Source organism: Arachis ipaensis, chromosome B10, assembly GCF_059453495.1.
Source record: "Arachis ipaensis isolate K30076 ecotype BB chromosome B10, ASM5945349v1, whole genome shotgun sequence".
Classification (NCBI taxonomy): Eukaryota; Viridiplantae; Streptophyta; class Magnoliopsida; order Fabales; family Fabaceae; genus Arachis; species Arachis ipaensis.
The window spans coordinates 92,383,039-92,406,528 of NC_142435.1; the positions used below are offsets into that span (position 1 = coordinate 92,383,039).

General features: G+C 39.6%; 2 non-coding genes and 1 pseudogene across 2 annotated transcripts; 1 reads left to right on the forward strand and 2 right to left on the reverse strand.

Moving 5' to 3' along the window:
- Positions 1-1,154: 1,154 nt before the first annotated feature.
- Positions 1,155-1,262, reverse strand: LOC148580874 (small nucleolar RNA R71). The gene has a single exon (XR_015898370.1). It is a non-coding gene; the product is annotated as a small nucleolar RNA R71 (small nucleolar RNA).
- A 6,592-nt stretch (positions 1,263-7,854) lies between these two features.
- On the reverse strand, positions 7,855-8,529 carry LOC148580875 (uncharacterized; annotated as a pseudogene).
- A 10,682-nt stretch (positions 8,530-19,211) lies between these two features.
- LOC148580876 (small nucleolar RNA R71) lies at positions 19,212-19,315 on the forward strand. The gene has a single exon (XR_015899709.1). It is a non-coding gene; the product is annotated as a small nucleolar RNA R71 (small nucleolar RNA).
- Positions 19,316-23,490: the final 4,175 nt, after the last annotated feature.

Here is a 23,490-nt window from a genome sequence, read left to right on the forward strand (position 1 = left end):
TAACAATTAATGTTTTGATTCAAAAATTTCAAGTTTGTTACTTTCTTGTTAAGAAAGGTTCAATCTTTAAATTCTAGAATCATATCTTCTAGTTTTTTGTAAGTCAAGTCATGAACTTTAATTTTAAAAGTCAAATCTTTTTAATTTCTTTTTCAATTCTTTTTCAAAATAAATTTCAATCATATCTTTTTAAAATTTTAATTTCAAAATCTTTTTCTAACTCCTTATCTTTTCAAAATTTATTTTCAAATCTTTTTCAACTAACTACTTGACTTGTTTGTTTTAATTTTAAAAAGTTTACTATTTTTTATCTTTTTCAAAACCACCTAACTACTTTTCCACTTCTAATTTTCGAAAATCACTAACCACTTTTTCAAAAATCTTTTTAATTAACTAATTGTTTTAGTTTTTAATTTTCTTGTATTTCTTTTTCAAATTTTTGAAACTAACTTAATTAAATAAATAAAAAAATATTTTTCTTTTCGCTCTTCTTAAAACTCTAATACTCTCTCTACCTCATTCTTCTATTCTTCTTTTCCTCTGACACATAAAGGAATCTCTATACTGTGACATAAAGGATTTCCATTCTCTTTTTGTTCTCTTCTTTTTCATATGAGCAGGAACAAGGATAAGGACATTCTTGTTGAAGCTGATCCTGAACCTGAAAGGACTCTGAAGAGGAAGCTAAGAGAAGCTAAAGCACAACACTCCAGAGAGGACCTTACAGAAAATTTCGAAAAAGAAGTAGACATGGCAACCGAACCCAACAACAATGCTAGAGATGCAAGGAAGATGCTTGGTGACTTTACTGCACCAACTTCCAACTTCTATGGAAGAAGCATCCCAATTCCTACAATTGGAGAAAATAACTTTGAGCTTAAGCCTCAATTAGTTTCTCTAATGCAGCAGAATTGCAAGTTTCATGGACTTCTATTGGAAGATCCTCATCAGTTCTTAGCTGAATTCTTGCAAACCTGTGACACTGTTAAGACCAATGGGGTTGATCCCGAGGTCTACAGACTTATGCTTTTCCCTTTGCTATAAGAGACAAAGCTAGGATATGGTTGAACTCACAACCTAGAGAAAGCCTGAACTCTTGGGAAAAGTTGGTCAATGCTTTCTTGGCCAAATTCTTTCCACCTCAAAAGATGAGCAAGCTTAGAGTGGAAGTCCAAACCTTCAGACAAAAGGAAGGTGAATCCCTCTATGAAGCTTGGGAAAGATACAAGCAATTGATCAGAAGGTGTCCTTCTGACATGCTTTTAGAATGGAGCATCTTAAGTATATTCTATGATGGTCTGTCTGAATTGTCCAAGATGTCATTGGACCACTTTGCTGGTGGATCTCTTCATCTGAAGAAAACACCAACATAAGCCCAGGAACTCATTTAAATGGTTGCAAATAACCAGTTCATGTATACTTCTAAAAGAAATCCTGTGAATAATGGGATAACTCAGAAGAAAAGAGTTCTTGAGATTGATACTCTGAATGCCATATTGGCTCAGAATAAAATATTGACTCAGCAAGTCAATATGATTTCTCAGAATCTAATTGGAATGCAAGTTGCATCCGGCAGTACTAAAGAAGCCTCCTCTGAAGGAAAAGCTTATGACCCTGAGAATCCTGCAATGGAAGAGGTGAATTACATGTGAGAATCCCATGGAAACACCTATAATCTTTCATGGAGATATCATCCAAATTTCTCATGGAAGGATCAACAGAAGCCTCAATAAGAATAATGGTGGGAGAAATAGGTTTGGCAATAGCAAACCTTTTCCATCATCGCCTCAGCAACAAACAGAGAATTCTAGGCAAAGCCTCTCTGACTTAGCAACCATAGTCTCTGATCTAACTAAGACCACTCACAATTTCATGACTGAAACAAGGTCCTCCATTAGAAATCTGGAGGCACAAGTGGGTCAGCTGAGTAAAAGAGTTACTGAAACTCCTCCTCGTACTTTCCCAAGCAGTACAGAAGAGAATCCCAAAAGAGAGTGCAAGTCCATAACTATATCCAAAGTGGCCGAACCTGGAGAGAGTAAAAAGGTAGTGATTTCCAGTGAGGAAGACCTTGTTGGACGTCCACTGACCAATAAGGAGTTCCCTATTGAGGAACCAAAGGAATCTAAGGCTCATATAGAGACCATAAAGATTCCATGGAACTTAGTGCTGCAGTTCATGAGCTCTGATGAAGATTCTTCCTCTGATGAGGATGAAGATCTTGTTGAAGAGCAAGTTGCTCGGTATCTTGGAGCAATCAGGAAGCTGAATGCCAAGCTATTTGGTAATGAGACTTGGGAGGATGGACCTCCATTGCTCATTAAGGAACTGAATACCTTGGTTCAGCAGAAATTACCTCAAAAGAAACCGGATCCCGGAAGGTTCTTAATACCTTGTACGATAGGCACCATGACCTTTGAGAAGGCTCTGTGTGACCTGGGGTCAGGTATAAACCTCATTCCACTCTCTGTAATGGAGAAACTAGGGATATTTGAGGTACAAGCTGCAAGAATCTCACTAGAGATGACAGACAAATCAATGAAACAGGCTTATGGACTTGTAGAGGATGTCTTAGTGAAGGTTGAAGGCCTTTACATCCCTACTGACTTCATAATCCTGGACACTGGGAAGGACGAGGATGAATCCATCATCCTTGGAAGACCTTTCCTAGCCACAGCAAGGGCTGTAATTGATGTGGATAGAGGAGAGTTAGTCCTTCAATTGAATGAGGACTACCATGTGTTTAAGGCTCAAGGATCTTCTTCTGTAAACACAGAGAAGAAGCATGAAAAGCTTCATCCAATTCTCTCCATACAGAGTCTAGCAGAGCCCCCACATTCAAACTCTAAGTTTGGTGTTGGAAGGCCACAATCATGCTCTAAGTATCTGTGAAGTTCTGTAAGAGCTTACTATCAATCTATTAACATTAAAGAAGCGCTTATTGGGAGGCAACCTAATCTTATTTATCTATGTTAATTACTTTTTCATTTCATTTTCCATTGTTAGTATATGTTTTCTTTAGGTTGATGATCATGTGTAGTCACAAAAATAGCATAAAAAATAGCACACCCTGGAGGACAGGCTTACTAGCGTTTAAACGCCAGTAAGGATAGCAGAATGGGCATTTAACGTCCAGTCTGGCAGCATTCTGGGCATTAAACGCCATAATTGGCAGACAGAATGGCGTTTAAACGCCGGAAAAGGGTGTCTGGCTGGCGTTAAATGCCAGAAAGGGGCATCAGCCTGCGTTTAACGCCAGGAAAGGTAGCAGGATGGCGTTAAACGCCAGAAAGGGCTGTCCAGGGGAATTTAAATGCTATAAAGGTGCAAGGAGCAGAATTCCTTGACACCTCAGGATCTGTGGACCCCACAGGATCCCCACCTACCCCAACTCTTTTTCTCTCCTTTTCACACATTTCCATAACACTCTTCCCCAAAATAACCTCCACCAATCACCTCCATTTCTCCTCCAAAACTATTATACAACCTACCTTCCCCCACCCATTCAAATTCAAACCATCTCCCTCCCAAACCCAACCCCTATTACAAGAATTCCCTCTCCACTCCACTCCTATATAAGCCCCTCGTCAATCCTTCATTTTCACACATCATAACCACCTAAAACCCCCTTGGCCGAACCATTCACACACCTTCATCTCCTACATCTCTTCTTCCTCTACTCCTTTCTTTCTTCTTTTACTCGAGGACGAGCAAACCTTTTAAGTTTGGTATGGAAAAAAGCTCTGCTTTTTGTTTTTTTATAACCATTAATGGCACCTAAGGCCGGAGAAATCTCTAGGAAGAGGAAAGGGAAGGCAATTGCTTCCAACTATGAGTCATGGGAGATGGAGAGATTCATCTCAAAAGCCCATCACTAGAAAGAGGATGGAGCAAGCAAGAGAGCCCACTCATGGACCTCAACAAGAGCATGAGGAAGTCCCTCATTAAGAAATTCCTGAGATGCCTCAATTGATGTATTTCCCTCCACACAACTATTGGGAGCAACTCAACACCTCTTTAGGAGAATTGAGTTCCAACATGGAGCAACTAAGAGTGGAGCACCAAGAGCACTCCATCATCCTCCATGAAATCAGAGAGAACCAAAAGGCCATGAGAGAGGAGCAACAAAGGCAAGGAAGAGACATAGATGAGCTCAAGAACTCCGTTGGTTCTTCAGGACGAAGAAGAAGCCACCATCACTAAGGTGGACCCGTTCTTTAATCTTCTTGTTTATTGTTTTTTCTGTTTTTGGTTTTTATGCTTTATGTTTTGACTATGTTTGTGTCTTCATTACATGATCATTAGTGTTTAGTGTTTATGTCTTAAAGCTATGAATGTTCCATGAATCTTTCACCTTTCTTAAATGAAAAATATTTTCTGAAAAAGAAAAAGAAGTACATGAATTTCGAATTCTATCTTTAAAATAGTTTAATTATTTTGATGTGGTGGCAATACTTTTTGTTTTCTGAATGAATGCTTGAACAGTGCATATTTTTGATAGTGAAGTTTATGAATGTTAAAATTGTTGGATCTTGAAAGAAAAATGAAAAAAGAGAAATGTTATTGATAATCTGAAAAATCATAAAATTGATTCTTGAAGTAAGAAAAAGCAGTGAAAAACACAAAGCTTGCGAAAAAAATAGCGAAAAATAAAGAAAAAAAGAAAGAAAAAGAAAAAGCAAGCAGAAAAAGCCAATAGCTCTTTAAACCAAAAGGCAAGAGCAAAAAGCCAATAACCCTTTAAACTAAAAGGCAAGGGTAAAAAGGATCCAATACTTTGAGCATTAATGGATAGGAGGGCCCAAAGGAATAAAATCCTGGCCTAAGCGGCTAAATCAAGTTGTCCCTAACCATGTGCTTGTGTCATGAAGGTCCAAGTGAAAAGCTTGAGACTGAGTGGTAAAAGTCGTGATCCAAAGCAAAAAGAGTGTGCTTAAGAACTCTGGGCACCTCTATCTGGGGACTCTAGCAAAGCTGTGTCACAATCTGAAAAGGTTCACCCAGTTATGTGTCCGTGGCATTTATGTATCTGGTGGTAATACTGGAAAACAAAATGCTAAGGGTCATGGCCAAGACACATAAAGTAGCTGTGTTCAAGAATCAACATACTAAACTAGGAGAATCAATAACACTATCTGAATTCTGAGTTCCTATGGATGCCAATCATTCTGAACTTCAAAGGATAAAGTGAGATGCCAAAACTGTTCAGAGGCAAAAAGCTACTAGTCCCACTCATCTAATTGGGACTAAGCTTCATTGATAATTTTGAAATTTATTGTATTTTCTCTTCTTCTTATCCTACTTTATTTTTGGTTGCTTGGGGACAAGCAACAATTTAAGTTTGTTGTTGTGATGAGCGGATAATTTATACGCTTGTTGGCATTGTTTTTAGGTAGTTTTTAGTATGTTTTAGTTACTTTTTATTATATTTTTATTAGTTTTTATGAAAAAATCACATTTATGGACTTTACTATGAGTTTGTGTATTTTTCTGTAATTTCAGGTATTTTCTGGCTGAAATTGAGGGACCTGAGCAAAAATCTGATTCAGAGGCTGAGAAAGGACTGCAAATGCTGTTGGATTCTGACTTCCTTGCACTCAAACCCGTTTTTCTAGAGCTACAGAAGTCCAATTGGCGCGTTCTTAATTGGGATGGAAAGCTAATGTCTTGGGCTTTCCAGAAATGTATAATAGTTCATACTTTGCCCGAGATTTGATGGCCCAAACTGGCGCTCAACGCCAGCCAGAGACCCTTTTTTGGCGTAAAATGCCGGAACAGGCACCAGAACTGGAGTTAATCGCCCAAACTGGCATCCAAGCTGGCGTTTAACTCTAGAAAAGGCCTATACACGTGTAAAGCTTGATGCTCAGCCCAGGCACACACCAAGTGAGCCCCATAAGTGGATTTCTGCACTATCTGCACTTAGTTACTTATTTTCTGTAATCCTTATTAACTTGTTTAGTATAAATAGCACTTTTTACTATTGTATCCGGGGATCATGCCATTTTTCACATTTGGAGGCTGGCTAAATGGCCATGCCAAGACATTTTTCTCTTATGTATTTTCTACGGTGGAGTTTCTACACCTCATAGATTGAGGTGCGGAGCTCTGCTGTTCTTCATGAATTAATGAAAGTACTATTGTTTCTCTTTCAATTCACGCATGTCTCTTCTCCAGGATATACTCTCGTTCTTAATTTAGTTAAGTCAGAATGAAGGGGTGACCCGTGATAATCACCAACTATCTTCATTACTCGCTTAGCCAAGATCCGCGTGCCTGACAACCACAAGTGGTCTACATGAGGTTCAACGTAGTCATTAGACGACAGCTGAAGTATAATCTCTTGGGTCTCTGATCCACGGATTTGACTTGCCTCTCCTAACAATAGAGCATTCGAATCCGTGAGATTAGAACCTTTGTGGTAGAGGCTAGAACCAATTGGTAGCATTCTTGAGATCCGGAAAGTCTAAACCTTGTCTGTGGTATTCCAAGTAGGATCTGGGATGGGATGATTGTGACGAGCTTCAAACTCACAAATGTTGGGCACAATGATAGTGTACAAAAGGATAGAGAGATCTTATTCCGACACAAGTAAGAACCGACAGATGATTAGCCGTGCGGTAGCTGTGCCTGGTGTTTTTCATCCGAGACGAGAGATCTGACAGATGACTAGCCGTACAGAAGCCGTGTCTGGACCATTTTCACTGAGAGGACGGATGGTAGCCATTGACAATGGTGATCCACCAACATACAACTTCCCATGGAAGGGAGCACGCATGATTGGATGAAGACAATAGGAAAGCAGAGGTTCAGAAACAACAAAGCATCTCCAAACGCTTATCTGAAATTCCCACCAATGAATTACATATGTATCTTTATTTTAATTTACGTTTTATTTATCTTTCAATTATCAAAACTCATAACAGAAAAGTGTACCGGAGTTGCACTTGCTGGTTAGTTGTACCGGAGTTGTGAAAAGTGTGATAACAATTCCGTGCACCAATCATGCAACAAAAACAAGAGAACAGATAAAACATAACAGAAAACAGAAAAATAAAAAAGGAAAGGAAGTAAAAGAGAACGAGTCCACCTTTAATGGTGGCGGCTAGTGCTCCTTCTTGAGGATCCAATGTGATGCTTGATCTCTTCTATGTCACTCCTTTGTCTTTGTTGTTCTTCCCTCATAGCCCTTTGGTCTTCCCTTATGGCTCTTTAACACTACAAGAAAAAAGGCCTATGGCCACGCTGTTTTCTTGCCACGCTTTAAAAGCGTGGCCAAAAGTGGTGAATGGCCACGCTTTTTTGAGCGTGGGGATTGATTAGAGATTTGGCTACATTTTTTTTTGCTACACTTAAAAAGCATGGCGAAAAGAGTCTATGGCCATGCTTTTATGAGGGTGACAATTGATTAGAGATTTGGCCACGCTTTTTTTGCCACGCTTAAAAAACGTAGCCATAGAGAGAAACAGGCACGCTTTTAAAGTGTGGCGACAAAGTTTTATTTTGGTGACATTTTAAAATCATGGCCGTTTCCTACAACTCTTTTGGCACACTTCAAAAGCGTGGCCAAAAGGTCCTTCCAAAAATAAAACGCTGCATTCCTTTATAAATCAAAACACTGCGTTCTCTCCTACATTATTCGAAATGAAAGAACCCCCTTTTTCTCTTCAAAGAACCCAGAAGGCCAGACCCAGAAGTTAGCAATTGACCCATTGTTACATAAATAATTCTCTTCAAATAACAATATATGAAATTAAAGAACCCCCTTTCTCCTTCAACGAACCCAGAACCCTAAAAGCTTCGAAGAACCGCAGCCCTCCACGAAGAACCCCAGCCCTCGCAATGCCTCTGCCGTCACTCTCTCTTCCGGAACTCCCACCATGGCAGTGGATCCGTCAACTGAACTGCCTCGATAATCTTCTTCAGCTCCTTCAAGTCTTCATCACACTGTTGTAGCGCTCCGAGAAGCTGCCGTCTCTTCTCCACCACCGATTCCGCCGGCACAGCTTCCGGTGCTTCATCCAGTCCCATCAACCTCGCCACCAAAGCCGGCGAGCGACTCTCTGCGGTCGACGATTGAGGCTTTATCGCATGAGACTGGTGAATCTCTATGGGTAACATCGGGCTTCTCGGCACCTCACACGGTGATATCGATTTCCGGCCGGCGGCAACTTCGGAAGTCTTCTACACTTTTGATATTTCTCCGACGGCGATAGAGTAAATGGCGAAAGAAGAATTATTCTTAGGATTTTTCTTGTTACCTGATTATGAGGTGAATTAAAAAAGAAAAAGAAACGATTAGTTATGTGAACGATCAAAAACTTAGCGAAGACTGAAAAGGATTTTGGTGTTTTACAGGAGAATGTAAAATGGACCAAAGGTGAGGAAGCGGCATTGGCGGCGGCTGTTGGAGCGGAAGATGAGGTGGAGAATGCCAAACATGCAACCGATGGTCTATGGGTGAATTTTTTCCGGCGCGTTTTCTCACCGGGATGACGACGGTGACACCACACTGGTTTGCCTCTTCATCACCGTCACTCTACTCATTTCTCTTCCACTTTTTTGTAATTTTCTGGGCCTCAAAAATTTCAATGCGATATCATATTCTCACATTTGTCTGATAAAGTTGTGTTTTTTTTCATATAAGTGTTGTTGGTTCTGAATGATGAGTGGGTTCTTGAGAAACATGTAAAAAAAGCTTGAACCTTTTACTATCTCTGGAACCCCTTTGAGTTTTTCTTTCTGCTTGATAAAGTTATTGAGTTGATTGTGCTTTATGATGTAAATTTCCATTTGGAGTGATTTTTCCACTGAATGTGTTATTCTTGAAGATTATGCCATGCTTTCTTTTTGTTTTTTGCTTGTTCAAATTTCATTCCGTTTTTGCACATTAATAATGTCTGTTATTTCAATCAGCATAATCATTGATTTACGTTTTAATGGTGTGCAGGAAATTCTGTAATTAAAGGGCTTTTTGGATGATCAGATATTGATTAATTCACTGAGCTGAGTTGAAATTTTAATTTCAGGCTTGTGTTCATAATTTCTTCATGGAGCCACCTGCAAATGGAGTAGTAGAGTCTCCTTCTACATCCGGGACTCCCCGTCCTACGCGGCCTCCCTTAAGACCATCTCGGAATCATGTTCATGGGCCTATACTGGGAAGCTAAACAAAGTTTCACCTATACTGAAATTAGTGAGTGTGGTACTAGTGTTGATAAGTCACTAGCAAACCCGATATTAGCTAATTCTGTATTAGGTTTATGAACTCAATTGTTCAACAGTTGGGGTTTTTGATGTACCTCTAATCACTCCAGTCCCTATTTGTAGCGAAACATGGTTTGCTAGTTTTATAACTAACCAAGTTGATTTGTTTTCTTATGGCCTTATTGTTAGAAAAACTCATTGATATGTTCCTCTTTATTTTACTTATTGCCTTTATGGTTAGTTGATTACTCTATCTCTATGCTTTCTGTTTTCCCAGAATTGTTACATTCTGATTCCATTAGAGTTCAGTTTTAATTGATTGTTACTTTTCGTGAAAGTTTTACAATTTCCAGATCATGTTATTGTGGCAATACATGAATGGATAATAGTACAAACAAATTCTTTTTGTTGACAATTGATAAAAAAATGATGAACTCATATACTAATTAATTGGCCTCTCTGACAGCTTGCTTGATATGTTAATTTCTCATTATGAAACATGTATCCAACTTATGACAAATAGATTAATTTTGCTGGTGTATTGGTTTCTAGTTATATCTTTAATGATCACTCTATTTATAAGTAGATGAATCTTTGAATGCAGGTTTTATGTGGCATAAGTTCTCCTTGCTTTAGAGTATTTACTTTTGCTTGGGATCATCTACAGAGACCTTAAACCCGGGAACGTGTTGCTGAGGGAAGATGGTCATATAATGCTGTCGGATTTCGACCTCTCTCTAAGGTGCACGGTTAGTCCAACTCTTGTAAAGTCATTAAACTCTATCTTGGAGACGAAGACCTCAGGATACTGCATTCAGCCTTCTTGCGCCGAACCGACTTGTTCAATGCAGCCAGACTGCATCTAACCGGCATGCTTCTCTCCTCGATTTCTTTCCAGAAAATCCAAGAAAGGAAAGAAGTACAAGCCAAAGAATGACATGCATTATCAGGTGACCCCTATTCCAGAGCTTATCACTGAGCTTGTTCTCTAAGATTGTGTTGGAGTTCTAGCACTGTTAGTATTTCAAATTAGTTCATGATTACTTCAATTTGCACTATTTTGTTCGCTTTAGTATTAATCTTTGATTTGGCTTTATAATATGACTAGTTGAGCTGTTTATGTAGCCTTATATTAAGTTAAAAGTTGTCTAGTTGGTCTAAACAGAACACAGCAAGGTTCATTCTCTTACCGTGCCTTCATTCTTAATCCACTAAGTTATACATAATATTTTACTGATTAATTGTTTTTTTTTTCCTGGACGAGTCATATTCATTGTTCTATTATTCTAGATGTTCAAAACTTTGGTGCTTATATTTGTTTATCCTGTTTAGTAGAACCAGTGCAGTGATGCAGGAAAACTTGTATCTCAACAAATCTTCCTTCGGCAAGTGTACCGAATTTGTCGTCAAGTAAAAACTCACAATAGAGTGAGGTCGAATCCCACAGGGATTGATTGATCAAGCAACTTTAATTAGAAGAATGTTCTAGTTGAGCGAATCCAAAATTTGGGTTGAGAGTTGTAGGAAATAAAATGGCGGGAATGTAAATAACAGAAAAGTAAATGCTAGAATTAAAGAACTGGAAGTAAATGACTGAAAATAAATTGCAGAATTGTAAATGGGAATGGGGGATTTGCTCATAAAAGTAAATGGCAGAAATTAAAGAGAATGGGTAAGATCAGAGATGGGGAGTTCATTGGGCTTAGGAGATGTTGTAATTCTCCGGATCAAGTTCATTTTCATCTCTTCCTCAATCAATGCACTCATTGATCTCCTTGGCAATCTTAAGTGATTGAATTACAATTTCTTGCAATTCAATCTCTCAAATCTTGATCAATAGCCAATTCCTTGGTCAATTGCTCATGAGAAGAGATGAGGTATGGTCACTGATTATACCACATGCATTTCCCAAATCAAGTATTGAGAGGGTTATAGTCACATACCCATCCAAACCCAATTTGGTCCAGCATGAGAAAGCATTTCTAGCTTGATCTCTTCATTCCTCTTTCAAGGTTCAAAAGAGATCCAAGTTTGAATAGCTTCTCTTCCAAGATAACTACTCAATTGGATGAAGATCGAAAGCTTTCAAGTAAAATCAAGAGGGAAGATAGAAGAAGAATAATGAAACTTAGTATTGATCCATCAAATTACAACAGAGCTCCCTAACCCAATGAAAGGGGTTTAGTTGTTCATAGCTCTTGAAAATGAAAACAAAGATGGAGAATACATCATAAAACTAGAATTGCAAAGAAAGTAAAATACAGAGAGTAGTTCTCTTTTTTCAGCCTCCAGAACTCCTTTTCAATTCAAAGCTATTCCTATATATACTACTCTTCTCAGCTTGTAATGTCATTCATCAAGTCTTAGGCCTTTGGATCTTGAGTTTGAAGCAGTTCCTTTCTTTATTTGGGCTTGGCTTTACTTGCAGAGAGAAAGTGCGAAGTGGGCGGAGACTTTAGTTCAGGAGGTTAGGGGTGTTAATATTTAGTGAGAATATAAGTTCGAGAACGTTAGTGACACTTAACATTGTCACTAACGTTCCAATGCACCCCTTTGCCTTACGTTAAAACCCACGTTAACTAGGTTAACGTGGCTTTTAACGTTGCCTTGTTAACCTTCGAGAACGTTAGTGACACTCAACATTGTCACTAACGTTCCAGTGTGCCCCTTCTTGCTTCACGTTAAAGCCCATGTTAACTAGGTTAACGTGGCTTCTAACGTGGCCCTTGCCATCCTTCGAGAACATTAGTGACATCCAACATTGTCACTAACGTTCCAATGTGCCCCTAGGTCTCACGTTAGAGTCCACGTTAACTAGGTTAACGTGGCTTCTAACGTGGCCATCTTTAGCCATCCCAACGTTAGTGACAATGTTGAGTGTCACTAACGTTGGCTCATCCTTCATTCCTCATCGTTAGCTTCCACATTAACCAAGTTAACGTGGAAGTTAACGTGACTCTTGGGGGTTGTGTGGTTGCTTCAACGTTAGTGACAATGTTGAGTGTCACTAACGTTGTCGACAACTTTTCATCACTTACGTTAGTTCCCACGTTAACCAAGTTAACGTGGGAGTTAACGTGGTACTTTGCACCATAGGCCAACGTTAGTGACAATGTTGAGTGTCACTAACGTTGGCTTCTCTTCCCCCCTTAACCTTAGAGGCCACGTTAATTTCTAACGTGGCCACTTATGAGTAATTTCCAACGTTAGTGACAATATTAAGTGTCACTAACGTTGGCTCGACTTCTCTTCTCCAGGTTAGAGTTCACGTTAACTTAGTTAACGTGACTCTCTAACGTGGGCATTGATGGCTTTTTGAGAGTGTTATTGGCAATCACTTTTCTCATTAATCTTGCAAGTTACCTCCCCTTTTCTTGCTTCCTTTTGGTCCTGAAATCAAGCAATAAAGTGCATCAAAGCTCTAGTCCAAGTCATGAGTAATGCAACATAATATTTGTCACTAAACTTATGCAAAATCCTCATGAAATTATGTAAAATGCACAATGTATGCTTGAGTCAAGGCATAAGTGAATATCTACCCAAAACTAGCTTATTTCCTAAAGAAATGCATGAAACTAACCTAAAAACAGTAAAGAAAAGGTCAGTGAAACTGGCCAAGATGCCCTGGCATCACAACACCAAACTTAAAGCTTGCTTGTCCCTAAGCAAGTACTGGAACAAGAGAATGATGAATGGAATATCCAGAGGAGTGAGTCATTCTTGTGGAAGTCATGTTACTGATTTTATGGTGGTTTCATGCATAGCAACTTAGGTTCATTCCATTACTGGCTTTCAGACCTTTATCATGTCCCTAAACACTTACTTTGTTTATATCCCATGAGACTTTTATTCATTGATCCTTTTATTGTTATTTCAAGGGTTATTTGTGCTATTTAGGCTAAGTGCTCTGTAAGGGGGCAACTCTTTAAGATAAGCTTTCAGCCAACACTCCCGAACTAGTTGGTTCAAGGTGCTAGGTGTTGAGACACCCCTAAGGACTTACTCCCTCAAGCCTATCCCCCATACATACACACTACAGGCATTTAGTTTATTTATTTTCTTTTCTTGAGACCTTGGTGTCTAGCACCTCTTTGGGTTACTAAGTGTTCTGTAGTGAAGGTTACTCTTGATAGTGGACTTTCAGCTGATAATCCCGAGTTAGTTAACCCAAGTTACCAAGTGATAAGGCACCCCTAAGAGCTTATTCATCCAAGTAGATCCCTCACACAGGAGCACCACAGATACTTGCCTCAAGATTTAAAACCATTGATGCCTAGCCTTATTGCGTACTCTTTTTCTTTTGTTTTTCACTTCCATTGTTCTTTCCCTTTTCTCTTCTTAGGATCTTGTTATTAACTTAGTCTCACGAGTGTATCCAAAGCAAAGTATTCAGGCCAGACAAATGTCATCCCAGCCTTGTGGTTGAACCAACTTAGCTAACTTATGACTACCCCAAAGATTCATGACTGCACTTCCACATTATGAACTCTACTTCTAGTCTTTTAAAAACAATCATTCTCTTTTTATTTGATTTAAAGGGACAGCATACAAGTAAGTTAAGTGATGGTGCAGTAACATAAAGACTAGTGTACATAGACCTATTCGGAACTTAAAAGACAGAATTTAAAGAGGGTTCAACTACGAGTGACTACAAATCAAAAGTGTATTCGAACTTCCAACTTTCAACAATTCTGAGTACAATGGAATTAGGTAACAATACAACCTTCGGGTGATGATCTCTGGTCCCCCTTTCTCTTTGTCATCATCCTAGTTTTTGCTGTCTCGCTTCTTTGGGTGAAGGTGCATCATTTCCTTATAAGATTCCTGCAAGGTTACTGGAAGTTGCTTGTTCCCAAAGCACTTGAGACATAGTTAGCTCACATGTATGCTTGTGCCTCTTGAACTCAATTTGGTGTGTGAACACCAAACTTAGTTCTTTGCCTAGTACAAAACTTTGCATATATGCAGAGACCCTCATATCTTGTTATCAACAAAGCAATGATCACCTATAGTCTAACTACATCTAAGTGGTTTCTCTTGATTGGATGGAGCTAGCAATGTTCTTTTTGGAGTGGAGTGTAGTTCTAACCAATGTCCTTTAGTGGAACACCAAACTTAAAACTACACTATCACTCTTGGATTGTTCTGGTGTGGAACACCAAACTTAGCTCCTTACAATACAGGGGAAACAACTTGTGATTTTTATTGAAATGAAGATGAAAGTGAAACTACCTGAGGTTGGGTTGCCTCCCAACAGAGCACTCTTTTATCGTCGCTAGCTCGACGAGTCCTTAATTACTTGAGATGGTACTTTACTCTGGGGTTTTCCCCTATGTTGCCCAGGTAATGCTTGAGTCTTTGTCCATTCACTATAAAAGTCCTCTCTGAACCTTCATCCATGATTTCGATGTGGCCATATGGTGATATTTTTGTAACCATGAAAGGTCCGGACCACCTTGACTTGAGTTTTCCTGGGAACAGCCTTAATTTAGAATTTTAAAGGAGTACTTGCTGCCCTTTTTCGAAACTCCTGGGTGCCAGATGCATGTCAGGTTTTCTCTTTGCCTTTTCTTTATACATCTTAGTGTTTTCATAGGCTTGTGACCTGAATTCCTCAATCTCTTGCAGCTGCAAGATCCTTTTCGTACCAGCAGCAATGCTGTCAAAATTTTGTATCTTGATAGCCCAAAGAGCTTTGTGTTCCAGCTCAAGTGGTAAGTGACAAGGCTTCCCATAGACTAGTTGATATGGAGACATTCCAAGTGGAGTTTTGAATGCTGTTCTGTATGCCCAAAGAGCATCATCCAACTTCTTCGACCAATCCTTTCTAGATGTGCCCACAGTCTTTTCCAGGATCCTCTTCAACTCTCTGTTGGATATCTCAGTTTGCCCACTTGTTTGAGGATGGTAAGGTGTGGCTACTTTGTGTTTTACCCCATATCTTAAGAGGACAACTTCTAGTGGTTTGTTACAAAAGTGGCTCCCTCCATCACTGATGAGAGCTCTTGGGACTCCAAACCGGCTAAAGATATTCTTCCTGAGGAAGTTCATGACTACCTTGTTATCATTAGTTGGGGTTGCAATAGCCTCTACCCATTTGGAAACATAATCCACTGCTACCAGGATGTACTTGTTTGCATATGAGGTTGGGAATGGTCCCATGAAATCAATTCCCCACACATCAAACAGTTCCAGTTCCAAGATGAAATTTTGTGGCATGGCATTTCTTTTGGGCAGGTTTCCAGATCTTTGGCATTCATTGCAGCTTTTTACTAGTTCCTTGGCATCCTTGAAAAGGGTGGGCCAAAAGAATCCACTTTGTAACACCTTTGCTGCAGTTTTGTCCCCTCCAAAGTGCCCGCCATAGCATGAACCGTGGCAGTTCCACAGGACTTCTCTCCCTTCCTCTTCCGAAACACATCTTCTAAGAATTCCATCTGAACATTTCTTGAAGAGATAAGGCTCGTCCCAGACAAAGTATTTTGCATCATTCATGAGCTTCCTCTTTTGATGTTTATTGATCCCTGGGGGTAATGCCCCAGTTGCCTTGAAATTTGCAATATCTGCGAACCATGGTGCTTTGTGAACTGTCATCAATTGCTCATCAGGGAAGAGCTCGTTCACATTTGTATCATTCTCTCCACCTTGATCATGAGGGATTCTGGATAGGTGATCTGCCACCTTGTTCTCCACTCCTTTCTTGTCTCTGATTTCAGTATCGAATTCTTGCAACAGTAAGATCCACCTTATTAGTCTTGGCTTTGATTCTTGCTTGGCAAACAAATATTTAAGTGCTGTGTGATCTGTAAAGACAATCACTTTAGCACCAATGAGGTATGATCTAAATTTGTCAAATGCAAAAACTATTGCTAGCAATTCCTTTTCAGTAGTGGTATAATTTCTTTGAGTTTCATTAAGGACTTTGCTAGCATATTATATCACACGAACTAGGTTATCTTTCCTTTGTCCTAACACTGCCCCAACTGCAAAATCAGAGGCATCGCACATCAATGCAAATGGTAGGTTTCAATCAGGTGGGAAAATGATAGGAGCAGAAGATAACCTCATTTTCAAATGTGCAAATGCTAGCATGCATGTTTCATCAAAGATGAATGGTGTATCAGATACAAGGAGATTCCTTAATGGCTTGGCTATCTTTGAAAAATCTTTGATGAACCTTCTGTAAAAACCAACATGCCCTAAAAAACTTCTAATTGCCTTGACATCACTGGGTGGGGGTAGTTTTTTAATAAGTTCTACTTTAGCTCTATCAACCTCAATGCCTTGGTGAGAGACCTTGTGACCAAGGACTATTCCTCCTGTCACCATGAAGTGGCATTTTTCCCAGTTCAAGACCAAATTGGTCTCTTGGCATCTTTTTAATACCAAGGCGAGGTGATGTAGGCAACTAGGAAAAGAATCTCCGAATACCGAGAAATCATCCATAAAAACTTCAATTAATTTTTCTATCATATCTGAAAAGATAGAAAGCATGCAACGTTGGAAAGTTGCAGGGGCATTACATAATCCAAATGGCATGCGCCTATAGGCAAACACTCCATACAGACAGGTAAATGAGGTTTTCTCTTGGTCTCTTGGATCAACCACTATTTGGTTATATCTTGAATAACCATCGAGAAAACAATAATATGCGTGCCCTGTAAGTCTTTCCAACATCTGATCCATGAATGGAAGGGGAAAATGGTCCTTTCGTGTAGCCTCATTGAGTTTCCTGTAGTCTATGCACATCCGCCATCCTGTGACGGTCCTTGTAGGTATGAGCTCGTTCTTCTCATTGGTAACCACAGTAATCCCTCCCTTCTTTGGCACAACATGTATGGGGCTAACCCAAGGACTGTCCGAAATTGGGTATATGACCCCTCCTTGCCAAAGCTTCATAACCTCTTTCTGTACCACTTCCTTCATGATTGGGTTCAGCCTTCTTTGGGATTGAATTGATGGCTTGGCATCATCTTCCAACAGTATTTTATGCATGCATATGGCTGAACTGATTCCCTTCAAGTCAGCAAGGGCCCATCCAATGGCATTCTTATGCTCTCGCAGCACCTTGAGTAGTTCGTCCTCTTGATCTTGACTGAGGGATGAATTTATGATCACTGGGTAGTTTTCATTTTCTCCTAGATATGCATATTTGAGAGTGGGTGGCAATGCTTTGAGTTCAAGTTTGGGTGCTTCTGATTTTTTGTTCCCTTCCTTTGGTGCATCTGGGATATGTATTTCTGCTGTAGCCACCTCTTCACTTGATTCAGATTCTTCCTCTACCAATCTTTCGTTCTCTTCAGGTTCATCTTCTTCAAAATTCTCCTCCACTTCATCCTCAAGTGCATCTAACCTCATGCATTCCCCCAATTATTCCGGTGGATAACTCATGGCATTGAACACATTGAATGTCATCTTTTCATTGTGTAATCTCAGGGTGAGGTCACCCTTCTGAACATCAATGACAGCTCCAGCAGTGGCCAAGAATGGCCTTCCCAAGATGATGGAGGTGTTGGCATCTTCCTGCATGTCCAGCACCACAAAATCTGCTGGGAATATGAAATCTCCTACTTTTACTAGTAAATCCTCTACTATTCCGTGAGGGAATTTGAACGACCGGTCTGCCAGTTGTAGAGCCATTTTTGTTGGTTTAGCCTCCTCAATTTTCATCTTTCTCATCATAGCTACTGACATCAAATTGATGCTGGCCCCTAAGTCACAAAGAGCCTTTTCTACTGTGATTTCTCCTATAATGCAAGGGATCTAAAAACTCCCAGGATCCTTCAGTTTCTGAGGTAGTTTATGCTGAATGATAGCACTGCACTCTTCAGTTAGTATCACAGTCTCATTGTTCTTCCAGCTTCTCTTCTTAGTCATTAGATCCTTCAAAAACTTGGCATAAAGTGGCATTTGTTCTATGGCTTCAGCAAATGGTATGTTGATTTGTAGCTTCTTGAAGATTTCTAAAAATCTCAAGAACTGGTTGTCATCTTCCTTTTTCTTCAATAGCTGGGGGTATGGAGCTCTTGAGATGTTCAGTTGGGGTATCTTTTTTTCTTTCTGCAGACTTGGCGTGGGGTTGCATTCCATCTTTCTCTTCACCCTTTTCATTTGAGCCTTCTTCTTGTGGTTTTTGGGGATGTTTCTTCAGTTCCTTCCCACTCCTAAGTGTGATAGCTTAACACTCCTCCCTTTTGCTTGAATGGGCATCATAGCAAAAATTGTGGTTAGGAAGCTGCTTAAACAGATAGCTGATTTGTGTTTCCAGTTTTGTGATGGCAGCATTTTGATTCTGCATGTTTGACTGCACTTCCTCTCTGAATGCTTTACTGTCTTGAATGTCTCTGCATATTCCTTCAATGAAGGTTTCGATCTTAGAGAGCTTGTCATCAATTGATGAGTGGTTAGGAGCAGATGTGCTGTTTTGGTTTTGATAAGTGTGTGGAGAAGTGTTGTTGTCGGGGTGTTGAGATGTCCTCTGGGTGAATTGATGGTGAGCTGCATTGTTGTTGGAGTTGTAACGTCTCTGGTCTTGGTTTTGATCTTGCTCACTTCCCCACCCAAAGTTTGGGTGGTTCCTCCATCCAGGGTTGTAAGTCTTGGAGTATGGATCATAGTTTTTCCTTGGTGAATTCCCAATGTAGTTGGCTTGCTCCTGACTCCCCTCTGCTTCTTCATTCACTCCTTCTTGGATTGTTGATGAAGTGGAGATTGCTGCTACTTGGTTCATCTCCATCTTCTTGGTGAGGTCAGGCAGCTGCTGGGTGATGAGCTTGTTTTGGGCCAACAGAGCATCTACATTGTTTAGCTCCATCACTCCTTTTGTGTTCCCTCTTTCGGAAGCATAGAAGTAGTCGTTTTCTGCTACTATTTCAATAACATCTATGGCTTCCTCAATGGTCTTCTTCTTGTTCAAAGATCCTCCAGATGAATGGTCTACGGCCTTCTTTGACTCATAAGAGAGCCCTTCATAGAAAATGTGCAGCTGCACCCATTCGTTGAACATGTCAGGTGGACACCTCCTTGTTAAGTCCTTGAACCTCTCCCATGCTTCATACAGAGTCTCACTATCTTGTTGCCTGAAAGTTTGAACCACAGCTCTCAGCCTATTGATTCGTTGAGGAGGGTAGAATCTTGCTAAGAATTTGTTCACCACATCCTCCCAAGTTGTCAAGCTCTCCCTTGGGAAGGATTCCAGCCACTTGGCTGCCTTGTCCCTGAGTGAGAAAGGAAATAAGAGCAGTCTATAGGCGTCAGGATGAACACCATTAGATTTCACTGTGTCACATATTCTCAGGAAGGTGTTTAAATGTTGATTGGGATCTTCTTGAACACTTCCTCCAAACGAACAGTTGTTCTGAACAAGGGTGATGAGCTGTGGTTTAAGTTCAAAGTTGTTGGCATGGATTGTTGGCTTTTGGATGCTACTTCCACAATTGCCTGTGTTTGAATTGATGTAAGAGCCCAAAACTCTTCTATCCTCCCTAGCATGATTTTCTCCACCTCCTCTGCCATGGTTGTGAGTCTCTTCTTCATGATGATTTTCCATGTTTTGTTCCATGTTTGGTTCAAAGTATTCCTCAAAGTGTTCCTCCTCTTCTTCAGTACCAACTACACGTTTTTCTTTTGCCTCCCTCCTTAGTCTAAGGAAAGTTCTCTCAGGTTCAGAATCAAAGGAAGTTGAAGCCCCGCTTCTTCTCCCTGTCATACAACCAACAAGTACAAGCAAAGAAAATAGGTGCAGACAGTATTTGTGTCAGAATTACTGTTAGTTGTGGGTGATGCAATATATCAAACAGTTAGTGGGTTAGCAAACAGAATTGAAAATATCAAAGAAAAACAAAAGAGTAGAGGGAGAAGGGAAGAAGTTTAACTAAAACAAAAAGTAAATCACTCAAATAGAAAATGAAATTCACAAAATAAAAATGCCCAATCTAGTGATCTTCCAATTTAATCATTGTTGATGCACAATCAATCCCCGCCAACGGCGCCATAAACTTGATGCGGGAAAACTTGTCTCTCAACAAATCTTCCTTCGGCAAGTGTACCGAATTTGTCGTCAAGTAGAAACTCACAATAGAGTGAGGTCGAATCCCACAGGGATTGATTGATCAAGCAACTTTAATTAGAAAAATGTTCTAGTTGAGCAAATCCAGAATTTGGGTTGAGAGTTGCAGGAAATAAAATGGCGGGAATGTAAATAACAGAAAATAAATTACAGAATTGTAAATGGGAATGGGGGATTTGCTCATAAAAGTAAAAGGCAGAAATTAAAGAGAAAGGGTAAGATCAGAGATGGGGAGTTCATTGGGCTTAGGAGATGTTGCAATTCTCCGGATCAAGTTCATTTTCATCTCTTCCTCAATCAATGCACTCATTGATCTCCTTGGCAATCTTAAGTGATTGAATTACAATTTCTTGCAATTCAATCTCTCAAATCTTGATCAATAGCCAATTCCTTGGTCAATTGCTCATGAGAAGAGATGAGGTATGGTCACTGATTATACCACATGCATTTCCCAAATCAAGTATTGAGAGGGTTATAGTCACATACCCATCCAAACCCAATTTGGTCCAGCATGAGAAAGCATTTCTAGCTTGATCTCTTCATTCCTCTTTCAAGGTTCAAAAGAGATCCAAGTTTGAATAGCTTCTCTTCCAAGATAACTACTCAATTGGATGAAGATCGAAAGCTTTCAAGTAAAATCAAGAGGGAAGATAGAAGAAGAATAATGAAACTTAGTATTGATCCATCAAATTACAACAGAGCTCCCTAACCCAATGAAAGGGGTTTAGTTGTTCATAGCTCTTGAAAATGAAAACAAAGATGGAGAATACATCATAAAACTAGAATTGCAAAGAAAGTAAAATACAGAGAGTAGTTCTCTTTTTTCAGCCTCCAGAACTCCTTTTCAATTCAAAGCTACTCCTATATATACTACTCTTCTCAGCTTCTAGTGTCATTCATCAAGTCTTGGGCCTTTGGATCTTGAGTTTGAAGCAGTTCCTTTCTTTATTTGGGCTTGGCTTTACTTGCAGAGAGAAAGTGCGAAGTGGGCGGAGACTTTAGTTCAGGAGGTTAGGGGTGTTAATATTTAGTGAGAATATAAGTTCGAGAAAGTTAGTGACACTTAACATTGTCACTAACGTTCCAATGCACCCCTTTGCCTTACGTTAAAACCCACGTTAACTAGGTTAACGTGGCTTTTAAGGTTGCCTTGTTAACCTTCGAGAACGTTAGTGACACTCAACATTGTCACTAACGTTCCAGTGTGCCCCTTCTTGCTTCACGTTAAAGCCCACGTTAACTAGGTTAACGTGGCTTCTAACGTGGCCCTTGCCATCCTTCGAGAACGTTAGTTACATCCAACATTGTCACTAACGTTCCAATGTGCCCCTAGGTCTCACGTTAGAGTCCACGTTAACTAGGTTAACGTGGCTTCTAACGTGGCCATCTTTAGCCATCCCAACGTTAGTGACAATGTTGAGTGTCACTAACGTTGGCTCATCCTTCATTCCTCATCGTTAGCTTCCACGTTAACCAAGTTAATGTGGAAGTTAACGTGACTCTTGGGGGTTGTGTGGTTGCTTCAACATTAGTGACAATATTGAGTGTCACTAACGTTGTCGACAACTTTTCATCCCTTACGTTAGTTCCCACGTTAACCAAGTTAACGTGGGAGTTAACGTTGTACTTTACACCATAGCCCAACGTTAGTGACAATGTTGACTATCACTAACGTTGGCTTCTCTTCCCCCCTTAACGTTAGAGGCCACGTTAACTAGGTTAACGTGGCTTCTAACGTGGCCACTTATGAGTAATTGCCAATGTTAGTGACAATGTTAAGTGTCACTAACGTTGGCTCAACTTCTCTTCTCCATGTTAGAGTTCACGTTAACTTAGTTAACGTGACTCTCTAACGTGGGCATTGATGGCTTTTTGAGAGTGTTATTGGCAATCACTTTTCTCATTAATCTTGCAAGTTACCTCCCCTTTTCTTGCTTCCTTTTGGTCCTGAAATCAAGTAATAAAGTGCATCAAAGCTCTAGTCCAAGTCATGAGTAATGCAACATAATATTTGTCACTAAACTTATGCAAAATCCTCATGAAATTATGTAAAATGCACAATGTATGCTTGAGTCAAGGCATAAGTGAATATCTACCCAAAACTAGCTTATTTCCTAAAGAAATGCATGAAACTATCCTAAAAACAGTAAAGAAAAGGTCAGTGAAACTGGCCAAGATGCCCTGGCATCATGCAGGCCTAGGGGAAGCGAGGCATCACCTGCTGGTATAGTGTCCAGTACTTCCAAGTTTGAAACGCGACCTCTATGGGATATTCCTGCCGTAAGGAAGAAGCATCATCAGCAGAGACAAGTTGTAAGTTTCAGTCAATCATGAATAACTGAGTAAATATGATAATATAATTTTTTTACAGGACATTAAAATTAAGCTCTTTAATAAATGTGCTCATATACGAGGCCAAGATACTTAGGCAAGTGTCCAGAATTAAAATTGAAATCATTTTGGAGATACCCTGCTCTGTTTGAGTTGGGCAAGATCACCACCATATACTGATATGGGAGCATTTGGATAGATATCTTTTAAAAGTTTGTCCTCTCCTTATAGATGCATTTTTATTCTTTATTGTTTGTGTTTGAAGTTATTGATATAGCTTACATAATCTTTTTAATTGACACTTCAATGGCATGAAACATGTATCATGATATAATAGTCTTAGTTACTTTTCATTTCTTTATAGTATGCTTGACTTGCTTATACTTTATCAGAAGGAGATAAACATGACTAGAAACTTGGAGTTTAAGAGTTCCATCAGCTTGTTGCAACCCAATTAATTCTGCCCTTAAGTTTGACTATAATCTTTGATGAAAGTGCAGCCTTTTGGTTAATATTGTGTTCTGCTATGGATATTTGTGTTAGTTTCTTAATCTACATCTGCTATTGTGCTTTAAGATATTCTCTCTTGTCAAAGATGGGTTGTCCCAGAATTGATGAAAAATGAGTAATTGCTTACAATTAGCCTTTCTAGATTGTCTTACAATTCCTGTGGTTTTGGTTGCAGGCATATGTGGAAAAGGTTCACAAGGCCTACTGAATGTAGTTTAGAAAATTTAGCCACCTAATTTGTGGATTCTATTTTAGGAATTGTTATTTATTGTCTTAGATGTGTATTATGTTTCCTTACACCCAGATTTTTGCTTTAGGTTGAGGACATTTTCCTTTGGGATGAGGACCTTGGAGTTTAAAAGTTCCACCCAGAC